The sequence below is a fragment of the Camelus dromedarius genome, chromosome 10 (assembly GCF_036321535.1).
Source record: "Camelus dromedarius isolate mCamDro1 chromosome 10, mCamDro1.pat, whole genome shotgun sequence".
NCBI classification, from domain to species: domain Eukaryota; kingdom Metazoa; phylum Chordata; class Mammalia; order Artiodactyla; family Camelidae; genus Camelus; species Camelus dromedarius.
Genome location: NC_087445.1, coordinates 20,292,144 through 20,306,118, shown reverse-complemented (window position 1 = coordinate 20,306,118; position 13,975 = coordinate 20,292,144). Strand labels below are relative to the sequence as shown.

The 13,975-nt window shown below is 34.5% G+C and overlaps 1 protein-coding gene across 1 annotated transcript in view; it reads left to right on the top strand.

Annotated features, from left to right (window-relative positions):
* The window catches only part of DENND4C (DENN domain containing 4C), a 95,467-nt gene that overhangs the window by 10,416 nt on the left and 71,076 nt on the right, over nt 1-13,975 (top strand). The window lies entirely within an intron of this gene.

The window sequence follows — 13,975 nt, the reverse complement described above, 5'->3', positions numbered from 1 at the left end:
GCCACAGACTGGATGCCATTCTTACTTTCTCTTTTTCCCTCATACCTCCAGTCCATCAGTAGCAGCTTGACTTTTAAACTGTATCTCAAATCCTGCCATTTCTTGTCTCACCCACTTCTTTGCCTTAATATAAGCCGTTATTATCTTTCTTCTGGATTGTTGCAGTTCCCATCTAACTGCTCTCCCTGCTTCTGTTCTTTTTTTCCCTCTACTTTGTTTCCAGCAACAAGTGTGATTTTTTAAAAAAAAAAATATTTTTAATGGAGGTACTGGGGATTGAGCTCAGGACCTTGTACATGCAAAACATGTTCCCGACCACTGAGCTGTTACCTCCTCCCCTGATTTTTTAAAGACATAAATAACAACACATCACTTGCATCTGGAGTGGCTTCCCAGCATGTGGCTTCCCAGCATGCTTAGAATAAAACCTAAAGACCTTACCTTAGCATGAAAGGTCCTATATCATTTCCCCCTTCACTGACCATATCTCCTATACTCCATTAAGCTCTAGAGCTATGGCCTTCTTGCTGTTCCTCAAAGATCAAGTTATTTACCTGTCTTAGGCTTTTATTTTCTATTTTCTTCCTGCTTGGAATGTGTTCTGTCATCACATGATTTACTGTTCCCTGTCACTTAACACCTCTGCTCAGATTTTACTTCCTTCTTCAGAGAGGTCTTCCTTGATTGTACTATAAAAATTAGCACTTCCACCATCACTTTCTTTCCCTCTTTCTTGCTTTATTTTTATTCATAGCATGTATGCTTTCTGAAATCACTTATTTATAAGTCTTTACTTGTTTACTGATTATTCCCCAACCATAAAGACAAGGCATTTGGTATTTTCATTGCTTTAATTCCCAGCATTTAGAACAAGGTCTGAGGCTCTGCCATAGTTACTAGTGTACTGGCAGTGACTGTTTAGCAAACGTAAGAGCTCCTTCCCGTTAGCCACGAAACTGTAAAATATTTATCAATAATCCAAACAAACAGTGTGCGAGACCTGTTGAAAAACATCATGAGACTTTACTTGAAGGCTTTAAAAAAAGACACCTGAGTAATATGGAGAGCCATACCATTTGCACTTGACCGGAGAACTTAATTTTTGTAAAGATGCCTATTCTCATTAAATAATCTTCTAGAACTGTTCCTAACAAAGATTTCAGCTTTTTTCCTCCCAAAACTTGATAAGCTCAGATGAATAACCCTGGAAAGTTTTAAAAAGGGTGAAGAGGGAGTTTATCAACCAGATCAGATAACGTATAAAATTGTTACAATTAACTGTTATAGTCAACTTGGAAATTGGCCAATGAAACAATAGAGGTTAAATTTTATAGGATTATATAGGCTTTTAATGTATATTTAGTATATGGAATTTTAATATTTAATACATAGATAATATGGTGAGAAAAGAATTGTTCAGTAAGTGAACCTTTTCATAATAAGTAGATGATGTGATTATAAATACTGTAGAACATTTGCAAAGCAGGGATACCCATTGGGTATATTTGAGGTGCGTGTGACTCTTTACTGTTACAGGTAGGGATCTAGTTAACTCTGCCCTTAGGTCACCTTCTTGACATCTCACTCCTTGACACTTAATTTTTTGATCTGATAGTATGTTTACCTCTCTTCTTTGTGTTATTACTTCTACTGTGTATTTAGTACTCAAATAAATTTAATAGAACTTCTTGTAAACTGTCATTAAATAGACTGTGAATTGAGAGACGGAAATGCATAAAGTATGTTTTGCTGCTTTGTGATATCTATTGCAGTTCTTAATGGCTGGTTCTTGGCTGTGTATGAATTGGTGAGGTTGCCAGATGGCTGAGTTTCAGAAACTTGTGTCATTTTATTCTGATTGTTACTTTGTGCTCAAAGTGAATAAAGTTGAAGAATGATGATTTAGCTTTTAAAGTAAGCAAAGGAAAAAAATCCCTGGGGACAACATTAAATTTATCAGGTCTTTGCCTTTGCACTTCTCTGTGTATATACATGTACATAAATGTACATACATACATACATAACATAATGTAGCAGATTTTATATTCTACTTTTCCAACTTTATAGACAGTGTAGCTAAAATTGGGACTACTCAGATTAGCAGTTATGCTTTTCTGTATACTTCTTGAATTGAAACCAGTGTTATTTCACTCTCTTATTTTCCTACCTTTCCCACTTTCCTCCATTTATCTCTATACTTTTGTTGAAATCTCAAAGGACAGAAACTATTGTAAAAACAAACAAACAAACAAAAACTTCATTTTGAAAAAAATTCCAACCTTAACAAAAGTTGGAAGAGTATTTTAATGAACTCCCATTATACCCTTCACTTAGATTTACTAATTATTATTTTGTCACATTAGCAATTTCTCTCTATGCATATTATTATTTTTGAGTAAACCATTTGAGAATAAATTCAGCATGTATTTCTTAAAGACTTGAACATTCTCTCACACTAATCACATTAGGAAAATTAGCATTGTTACAAAATTATCTAATATATAGTCTACATTGAAATTTTTCCAATACTATACCTTACAGCAGTTTTTTTTTCCTGTTCACAGATCCATTCTAGGAGTACTCATTGCATTTAGTTGTTATTTATTTGGTAGATTACTTGAAATTTCTACCTAGACAGTCGTGTCTGTGAATGGGGACAGTTTTATTTTTTCCATTCTTTTATTTCTCTTTATGCTATATTATTTTCTTCCTTCTGCTTTTTTGGGTTTATTTTCTGTCCTTTTTCTAGTTTCTTAAGATTGAAGCTTAAATTGTTAATATGAGACCTTGCTTTTTTTTCTATAAGGACTTACTGCTATATATTTCCTTGTAAGCACTGCTTTAATTGTATCCCACAGATTTTAATGTGTTGTCTTACTCTTTGTTCAGTTTAGAATATTTTGTAATTTCCTTAAACTTCCTCTTGAATCATGCATTATTTAAAAGTGGGTTTAGTTTTGAAGTGTTCAGAGATTTTCCTGTTATCTTTCATCGCTCATTTTGATGCTGAGATTTTAATCTTTAATTTGGAACAGCATGTTTTTCCCTTTCGCTTTGTGTGTGTGTGTGTGTGTGTGTGTGTGTGTGTGTGTGTGTGTGTGTACATATTTTTTTTTAAGACTTCTGCCCTTTGGTTGGTTTGTTAGCCTAATTCCTCATGATTAAGGCTATACATTTTTGTTAGGAATACTGCATAACTAATGTGGTGCCCTTCTTAATGCTTCACATCAGAAGGCATGTAATACCAGAACAGTTGTTAATGATGTCAACTTCAATTGGTTGGTTAAAGTAATGCCACCGCATTGGTGATGTGCATTTTCTTTCTAGTTACTAGCATCTCTGGGGAAAAACTTTGAAGTTGTATAGTCTGTTTCCAGTGGCGTTCTACCCAATAGCTTGATTGGTCTTTTTCCTTTAGTTTTATTGAGATATAATTGACATATAGACTGTGTAGGCTTAAGGAGTACAGCATGATTTGACTTCCATGCATTGTGAGCTGATCGCCACAGTGAGTTTAGTGAACGCCCATCATCTCATATAGTTAGAAAAACTAAAGAATTAGAGAAAAAAATTTTTTCCTTGTGATGAGAACTCTTAGGATTTACTCTAACAACTTACATATGTAACATAGGGCTGTATTGCTTGTATTTATCATGTTGTACTTCACATCCCTCGTACTTACTTATCTTATAACTGGGAGTTTGTGTCTGTGGACCACCTTCATCCAGTTCCCCTCCTCCCTCCCCCACTTCTGGTAACCATAAATCTGATCTCTTTTTCTGTGACTTTGTTTTTGAAATATAATTGATCTACAACACTGTGTTAGTTCCTGGTGCACAACATTGTGATTTGATATTTCTGTACATTTCAAAATGGCCACCATAATAAATCTTGTTATGATATTCGCCATACAAAGGTATTACATAATAAGTAACTCTGTTCCCCACACTGTACAATTCATACTTGTGACTCATTTTGCAACTAGAAGTTTGTACCTCTTTATCTCTCTCACCTGTTTCACTCATCTTTTTACCCTCTTCCCCTATGGAAATCACCTGATTGTTTTCCATATCTACAGCTCTTTTTCTCTTTTGTTATGTTTGTTCATTTATTTTGTTTTTTAGATTCCACATATAAGTGAAATCATACAGTATTTGTCATTCACTGTCTGACTTATTTAACTTAGTGTAACACCCTCTAGGTCCATCCATGTTGCTGCAGATGGCATTATTTCATTCCTTCTTATGGCTGAGCAATATTCCATTGTATCTATATACAACATTTTTATCCATTCATCTATTAATAGATACTTAGATTGTTGACATTTCTTGGCTATTATAAATAATGCTGCAGTGATCATAAGGGTGCACGCACACACACACACACACACACGCATATATGTTTGCACATTTTTCTTTTCTTTTTCTTTCTTTTCTTTCCCTTCCTTCCTTCCTTTCCTCCTTTTCTTTCTTTCTTTCCCAGAAGTGGAATTTCTGGGTTGTATCTGAGTTTTATTTATAACTTTATGAGGAATCTCCATTCTGTTTTCCATAGTGGCTGCTCCAGTTTACATTCCCATGAAAGGTGTACGAGGGTTCCCTTTTCTCCACATCCTTGCCAACATTTGTTATTTGTTGTCTTTTTGTTGGTAGCCATTCTGATAGATGTGAGGTGATATCTCATTGTGGTTTTGATTTCCATATCCCTGTTGAGGGTAGTGTGTTGAGCATCTTTTTTCATTTGCTTGTTGGCTGAATGTGTCTTCTTTAAAAAAAAATTCTGTTTAGATCCTCTGCCCATTTTTTAATCAGATTTTTTTTTTGATGATGTTTAATTGTATGAGCTCTTTCTGCAGTTTGGATGTTAACGCCTTACGGGATATATTGTTTGCGAATATTTTCTCCCATTCATTAGGTGCCCTTTTTGTTTTCTTGATAGTTCCCCTCACTGTGCAAAACCTTTTTAGTTTGATGTAGACCCATTTGTTTATTCTGTTTCCCTTGCCTGAGGAGACATACCCCCCAAAACATCACTAAGGCCCTTGTCAAATAGCATATTGCCTATATTTTCTTCTAGAAGTTTTATGGTTTCCAGTTTTACATTTATGTCTTTAATCCATTTTGAATTTATTTTTGTGAATGATGTGAGAAAGTCCAGTTTTTTTCTTTTGCATGTAATTGTCTGGTTTTCCCAACACCATTTCTTGAAGAGGCTGTCTTTTCTCCACCATATATTCTTGGCTACTTTGTCATAGATTAGTTGCCCCTATGAGTAGATTCATTTTTGGGCTCTCTCTTCTGTTCCGTTGATCCATGTGTCTGTTTTTGTGTGCGTGCCATACTTTTTAAATCACTGTACCCTGAATTACTGTAGCTTTGTAGTATAGTTTAAATCACTGTAGTTTTGTAGTATAGTTTGAAATCAGGGAGTGTGATACCTCCAGCTTTGTCCTTTCTCAAGATTGTTTTGGCTATTTGGGGTCTTTTGTGTTGCTGTACAAATTTTAGAATTATTTGCTCTAGTTCTGTGAAAAATGTCATTGGTATCTGATAAGGATTGCATTGAATCTGTAGATTTCCTTGGTTAGTACAATATTAATTCTACCAGTCCACGAGCACTGTTTATCTTTTCATGTTTGTTTGTCCTAAGTATCTTTCATCAGTGCCTTATAATTTTCTAAGTACAGATCTTTTACTTTCTTAATTAGATTTTTTTCTAGGTATTTTATTCTTTTTGATACAATTATAAATGTTTTCTTAATTTTTCTCTGTGATAGTTGTTCATGTGTAGAAATGTATCCAATTTCCAAATATTCATTGTGTATTCTGCAACTTTGCCAGATTCATTATTGAGTTCTAGTAAAGTGTTGTTTTTTTTTTTTTTTTTTGCTTGCGTCTTTAGGATTTTCTATGTATAGTATTATGTCATCTGCAAACAGTGACAGTTATACTTCTTCTTTTCCAATATAGGTTCCTATTCTTTTTCTTGTTTGATTGTTATAGCTAGGACTTTAAATACTATGTTGAATAAAAGTGGTAAGAGTGGGCATCCTTGTCTTTTTCTTGATCTTAGCGAAAATGCTTCCAGCTTTTCACTATTGATTATGATGTTAGTGGTGGGCTTGTCATATGTGGCCTCTGTTATGTTGAGATATGTTCTCTCAGTTCTCACTTTGTTAAAAGTTTTTGTCATAAATGTATGTTGAATTTTGTCAAAAGCTTTTTCTGCATCTCTTCAGATGATCATTTGATTTTAATCTTCAGTCTGTTAATGTGGTGTATTACACGACTGATATGTGGATACTGAACCATCCTTGCATCCCTGGCATATGATCCTTTTAATGTATCATTGAATTGTTTGCTAATATTTTTTTGAGGATTTTAGCATCCGTATTTATTGGTGATATTGGACTATATTTGTGTGTGTATATGTATGTGTGATATCTTTGGTTTTGGTGTCATGGTGATGCTGGCTTTGTGGAATGATTTCAGAAGTGTTCCTTCCTCTGCAACTTTTTGGAATAGTTTGAGAAGGATAGGTGTTAACTCTTCTCTAAATGGTTGGTAGAACTTACCCATGAAGCCGTTTGGTTCTGGACTTTTGCTTGTTAGGAATTTGTGTGTGTGTGTTTAAATTACTGATTCATTTTCATTACTGTTAATTGGTCTGTTCTTATTTTCTGTTTATTTCTCGTATGTCTTCACAGATTGTACATTTCTAGGAATTTGTCCATTTTTTCTAGGTTGACCATTTTATTGGCACATAATTGTAGTAATCTTGTATGGTCCTTTGTATTTCTGTGATGTAGGTTGCAACTTTTCCTTTTTCACTTATGATTTTATTTATTTAGGCTCTTTTTTTTCTTGATATGACTAGCTAAATGTTTATCTGTTTTTACAGTTTTATTGAGATAATTCACGTACCACACTTCACCCATTAAGAGTATGCAATTTATTGGTTTTTAGTGTAGTCACAGGTTATTCAACTATCACCACAATCAATTTTAGAACATTTTTATCACCTCAAGAAAGAAACCCCATACTCATTAGCAGTCATTCCCCATTTCCCCCAAACCTCAGACCTGGCAGCCAGCTACTTCGTCTTTCTGTAGATTTGCTTATACTAGACATTTCATGCAAATGGAATCAAACTATATGTGGTCTTTTGTAACTGACTTCTTTCCCTTTGCATAATGTGTCCACAGTTTATCCATGTTGTAGCATGTACAGTACTTGGTTTCTTTTTATTGCTGAACAATAGTTCATTGTATAAATGTACTGCATTTTATTGCTTCATCAGTTGATGGACATTTGAACTGTTTCCACTTTTTTTTGTCTGTCATCAGTAATGCTAACAGACATGTATTTAAACATTGTTATTTATGAATTATATTTCAGGTTTACAGAGAAGCTGTAAAGACAGTACAGAGATTTCCTGTATTTTTCTATGGCTAACATTTTATATTACCACAGTACATTAATTAAAACTAAAACATCAACGTTGTTAAATTGCTATTGACTAAAATCCAAATTTTATTTTAATTTCACTAATTTTTACATTAATACAAATTGTGATTTTTTCTGTTCTGTGATCCGATTCAGGATACCACATTGCCTTTAGTGTATATCTCTCTCTCTCTTAAAATCATGAGTTCATGCTGATACCTTTCATTCCATTCTAAAACATGGATTCTTGTCTTCCATCCCTTATTTATATCTTCCTTTTCTCACAGCAAGAACTCTGGCTTCTAACAATCATTTAGTCATGGAGTACATATAGAATAATTTCAGAATTGCTACAAACATACAGGTATAAAAAACAAGCCTTCTAAGGAAGGGTTAAGATTTCTCTTCAGTTCTTCATGTTAAAGAAAATTGTTCAAAATTTACTTGGATTCATTCTTTTTTCATTCCCTTCTATGTGATTATATTAACAATGTGATACACAGTTAGGTTCATTGGTTCACGTATCTTTCATGGTAAAGGTATTTAACTAGGTCAATTTAGAAAATTTTTTTAAGAAATTGGCTGCTTGGAGTTTATTTTCTATTTGGTGCAAGGCGCAGTTGTTACGAGGTGTCAGGAAGGCTCTTGTGTGGCTTGGGGGGTAAAGCGTGGGGTTCTCTCAACTTCTTTTTTGGTGTTCTGCTGTTTTCATATTAAAGAACCCAACTGTTTCTGGTGGCTGTAGCCTACTTAGTCTGGGCGAGGGAGGAAAGTGGTGGCGGGGTGCTCTTAATGGGCCTACCGCCTTGAAAAGAAGCCTGGCAGCTGGTGGTGGCCACTCAGGACGGGGGCCCAGAGTTGGTTTTGCCAGGCTAGCCACCAAGAGCTGCCTTCCCTATGGCTTCCAGAGCCAGGTCACAGGTGATCCTGCCGGTGGATGTCTGGGGGCGATTCTGAGAGCTCTGGGGACTCCAACACTGTGGCCCATGAATGGGAGAGTGGATTTCATGAAAAAGAATCCAGTCCACCAGGGTCTGGCTTAGCTCTGGGGAGACCCACGGGTGGGAGATGTCTTCCCCAGGGTACTCCACACTTCTGCATGAGCTGTTACTGGAAGTGGAGCCCGGGCAGTGCTGCTAATAGTCGTGGGTGGCCACGAGTGAGCCATTGGAGGGGGTGGCTGCCATTATCTTGCTTGTGGGCTGGTGGAAACCTTGGTGGTGACCTCTAGCAGGCCTTGGTGCACAATTGTAGGTGGTAGGGATGAGGACTCTAGGCCATGGAGCCCATTGGCAGAGGTGACTGCGAGCGATTGCTCCACGACTCAGCCAATAGTTTTTTTAAATGAAATTTAAAATTGTTCTCTTCTAGATACTTAATCTTTAGGGTGAATATACCCTGCTAATGTGTTTTGTTTTAATTTATTAGTGTTAAAGAATTTTGAATTAGTTGCTACTATTTTAAAACTTGGAGATTTACATAAAAATCCTGATTATTTCTGGCTTCTCTTAAGAAGACAAAAAGGAAGCTATGGTTTTGCCGTTTCTGTTTGGCAGCAGTTGGATGGCTCTGACTAGTAGTGGCTGCTGGTGCTCTCTGGTTCCCACAACTCTTACATTCGTATGACTTCTTTAAAGCATTTGTTGCTCTCTAGTTCCCACAACTCTTACATTCGTATGACTCCTTTAAAGCATTTGTTTGCTGCCCTTTACAGCTCTCCTTCTTTACCAAACTTTCAGTTGCAAGTGCAGCAGTAGAGAATTAGACTGCTTTGTGTTGTGAAAAAGAAACTGATTTTATCTGAAATGACTGACTTTTTCAGTTTTGTAGTTCTGTAACTCAGCCAGCATAACTGATGTTGATAATGCTTTCTAAATGGCATCACCAAGGCCCTAATTTAAATTGCTTAAATGTAGCAAATAACTTTGATAATATTGTACTTTCTTTGTGGTATAAACAATGTTGGTCATTCATTCTGTATGGTTTGGAACACCAAAGAACACACAGATATTTTTTGAACCTTTAAAAAAAATCTTTTTGTTACAGTGAGAGGAACTTTGTAAACTACATTTAGCCTTGTAAGTTAAAAGTTAATAATGTTTTGTTGATGTTAACAGTATTTATTTAAATGTATGCCGTTTTAAACAGTAAGGTGAAGTGGATTTTGAAAAATTTTTTACTATTTTTTTGGTGGGGGCAGTTAATTAGGTTTATTGTATTTATTTTTGGAGAAGGTACTGGGGATTGAACCCAGAACCTCCTGCACGCTAAGCATACGCTCTACCACTTGAGCTATACCCTCCTTGGATTTTGAAAGATTATCTTGGTTGGAGTTGGAAAATGAAGTTTAATTATTAAACTATATATCTAAGTCTATACAGATTTTTAATATTTTTCCAAAGCTTTTATTAATTTTTAGCAGAGATAAAAAAGGTCATTCATAATGATAAAGGAGTCAGTCAGAAGGACATAATAATTCTAAATGTTTATGCCCTTAATAACAGAGCTTCAAAATACATGAAGCAAAAACTGATAGAACTGAAAGGAGAAATTGACAAATCTATAATTATAGTCAGATTTTAATATTACTCTGTTGATAAGTGATTGAACAAGTGGGCAGAAAACCAGCAAGGATATAATAGATTTAAACAATAAATGTAAAATACTTCAAATTATATGCAGTATGTTCTCTGACCACAGTGTAATTAAGTGAGAAATCAGTAACTAAAAGATTCTTGGAAAATTTCCAAGTATAAAGTTTGGGAACTGATAAACATACTTTATAAATAGCCCATTAGTCAAAGAAAATATACTTTTAAGAAGGGGAAATTAAAAGGTAATTTGAACTGAATAAGAAGAAAACCTAACATACCCAAATTTGTGGGATGCTACTAAAAACATTACTTGGGGAGCATTTTAGCTCTAAATGCCTGTATTAGAAAGGAAGAAAGATCTCAAATCAGTGACCTTAGCTTCCACCTTCAGATAGTAGAAGAAGCAAATTAAAGTCTACAAAAACAGAGGAAAGGAAGTTATAGAGATCAAAGTAGAAATTAATGAAATATAAAACAGAAAATCATTAGAGGAAAATCATTGAAACTGAAAGCTGGTTCTTAGAGAAGATCAATGAAATTGGCAGTTTTATAGCCAGACTGATCAGGTAAAAAAAAAGGGGAAGACATAAACTTATTGATAACAAGAATGAGAGATGTGACATTACTGCATATTCTACAGATACTAAAAGGATAGTAAGGGAGTATTATGAACAACTTTATGCCACTAAATTGCACAATTTAAATGAAATGGACAAATTCCTTGAGAGATACTGCCATAGACTGAATGTCTGCCCCCTATTCTTATGTTAAAACCTTATCCCCCGTGTGATGCTGTTTGGAGTTTGGGGCTTTGGGAGGTGCTTCTGTCATGCAGGTGAAACCCCCACATATGGGATTAGTGTCTTTCTAAAAGAGACCCTAGAGAGGTCCCTGGCTCCCTTCCACCCTGTGAAGTTACAGTGAAAAGATAGCCTTCTATGAACTAGGAATATTGCCAGCTCACTGGACACTGAATCTGCCAGTGCCTTGATCTTGGACTTCCCAGCCTCAAGAACTTTGGGAAATCAATTTATTGTTTATCAGCCGCACAACCTATGGTATTCTGGTATAGCAGCCTGAATGGACTAAGACAGACACGAACTGTGAAAGTTTACTCAAGAATAAATAGGTAACCTGTGTTGCCCTATATGTACTAAAGGAATTGAATTTATAGTTTAAAACCTACCCACAGAGAAAACTGCCGACCCAGGTGATTTTACAGGTGAATTCTAGCAAACATTTAAGGAAGAAATAATAACAGTTCTATGCAAACTCTTCCAGAAAATTGAAGGGAGGACATTCTTGCCAACTCATTCTGTGAAATTAGCATTGCTTTGATGACAAAATCAGATAAAGACATTACAAGAAAGAAAAAAAAAAAAAAACAAAGAACTACAGACCAGTGTCCTTCATTAACATATATGAAATTTCAAACAAAATTTTAGCAAGTAGAATCCAAGAATATATGAAAAGGATAATATATCATGAGCAAGTGGGATTTATCTCAGAAATACAGGGTTGGTTAATACCTCAGAAATTAGTCAATATAATTCATTATATTAAAAAACAGGAAAAGAAAAACCATATGATCTCAGTAGATGGAGGAAAAGTGTGATAAAATTCAACATCTCTTCCTGAGAAAAGTCTCAGGAATAGAAAGGAACTTCCTTAACTTGATAAAGAGCATATATGAAAAATGTACAATTATTATATTTACTGATAAAAGACGACTGAATGCTTTCTCCATAAGATTATGAACAAAACAAAGATGTCTAAACATTTCTTTCTCTTCCTCTTTTTGAGCAAAGAAATGTGTATTGAAACAACCTTTCTTCACCACTTTTACTCTAACACGGTAAACTTAAATACAATTTGAATACTCACTGGGTCACAGATAAATTACTGTTGACATAGTAAATTGGTATATTCTTTCTAAAGGTAAGAAGATAACATATAGCAGAGTATATAAGCAGGCATTTATATACTCTGATCTAGAGAGGTGACTCCAGGAACTTATTCTGTAACTTAACAGAAGTTAAAAGTTTAATATGGAGAGATGTTTATTGATACATTCTCTCTCTAAAAGAAAAACAAAACTGTGGTAAGATATACATAACGTAGTATCATTTTAATCATTTGTGTCATTACATTCAGTGGCATTAAATACATTGGCAGTATTGTACAACCATTTCCACTATCTATGCCCAAAACTTTTTCATCATCCCAGCTATAAACTTATACTCACTAATAAAATAACTCTTCATTCTCCCCTCTATCAGCCCCTGGTAACCTCTATTTTACTTTCCATCTCTATGAATTTGCCTATTCTAGGTACCTCGTATAAGTGGAATCACATAATTTTTGTCCTGTGTCTTGCTTATTTTACTTAAAATAATGTTTTCAAAATTAATCCATGTTATAACATTTATTAAAATTAATATCTTTTTATGGCTGAATAATATTCCATTGTATAGATAACCCACATTTTGTTTATCTGTTTGCTGATGGACACTTGGGTTGTGTCTACCTTTTGGCTGTTGTGAATAATGCTACTATGATAATGACGTTCAGTGTCTTTTTGTGCTTATTGGTCATTTGTAGATCTTCTTTGATCAGCATTTTTCTTGAACATTGTACTAGATGTTCTAGTCGGTACAGTATGGCAAGAAAAAGAAAAGGCATCTCATAAGCAACTTTAGCAAGATTGCATTATACAAGGTCAATATATAAAAAGCAGTTCTATTCTTATATAGTAGCAATGCACAACTGGAAATTGAGTTTAGAAGGAAGCAGTATCATTTACACTAGCATAAATTATTAAGTATTTAAGGATAAATCTGACAAAAGGTATGAAAGACTTAAATGTTATAAACTATAAAACATTAATGAGATAAATTTAAAACAATGTAAATTCAGAGATAAGCCTTCTTTATAGGTTTGAAGAGTCAATACTGTTAGTTCTCCTTAATTGACCTACAGGTTCAACACAATGCCAGTTAAAATCTGACTAAGCTTTTTTGGTGGGTGTGAGGGGTAGAAATTGACAAGCTGATTCCAAAATGCTTACTGAAATGCACAGGACCTAGTCAAAACAATTTTGAAAAAGAGTTGAAGACTAATACTGCTTGATTTCAAGACTGATTATGAAGTTACAGTAATTAAAACCATATGGTACTGACATATAAACAAATAGATCAGTGGAACAAAATAGAGAATCCAGGAATAAACACATGCATATTGGAGAATTGATTTTTGAACAAAGGTAGAAAAACAATAAAGTAGAGTAAAGATAGTATTTTCAACAGTGGTGCTGGAAAAATTAGATGTCTGTATGTAAAAAGTGAATCTTCATTCATACCTCACACCATATATAAAGAAATAAGTAAAATGGACCATAGATCTAAATGTAAAATTTTAAAGTATAAAGCTTTTGGAGGAAAACATGAGAGAAAACCTTGGTAACCTTGGATTGACAGTGTTTTTTTAGTTTTTTGTTTTTTGTGGGGAGGGTGATTAGATTTATTTGTTTGTTTGTTTGATGGCGGCACTGGGGATTGAACCCAGGACCTCGTGCATGCTAAGCATGCATTCTACCACTGAGCTACACCTTCCCCCTGACAGTGTTTTCTTAAATATGATACTACAAGCATGATCTATTAAAGAATAGATTGATAAATTGGACTTGATCAAAAGTAAAAACTTGCTTTTCAAAAGGCACTGTAAGAGAATAAAAAGGTAAGTCACATATTGGGAGAAAATATTTGAAAATCATATACCTCATAAATGACTTATCTCTGGAGTACAGAACTTTCAAAACTCTATAATGAGTAAACAAAAAACCCAGTTAAACAATGGGCAAAAGAGTGAAAAGGTAGTCAACATCACTAGTCATTAGGAAGATGTAAGTTAAAACTACAGTTAAATATCAGTATAGAC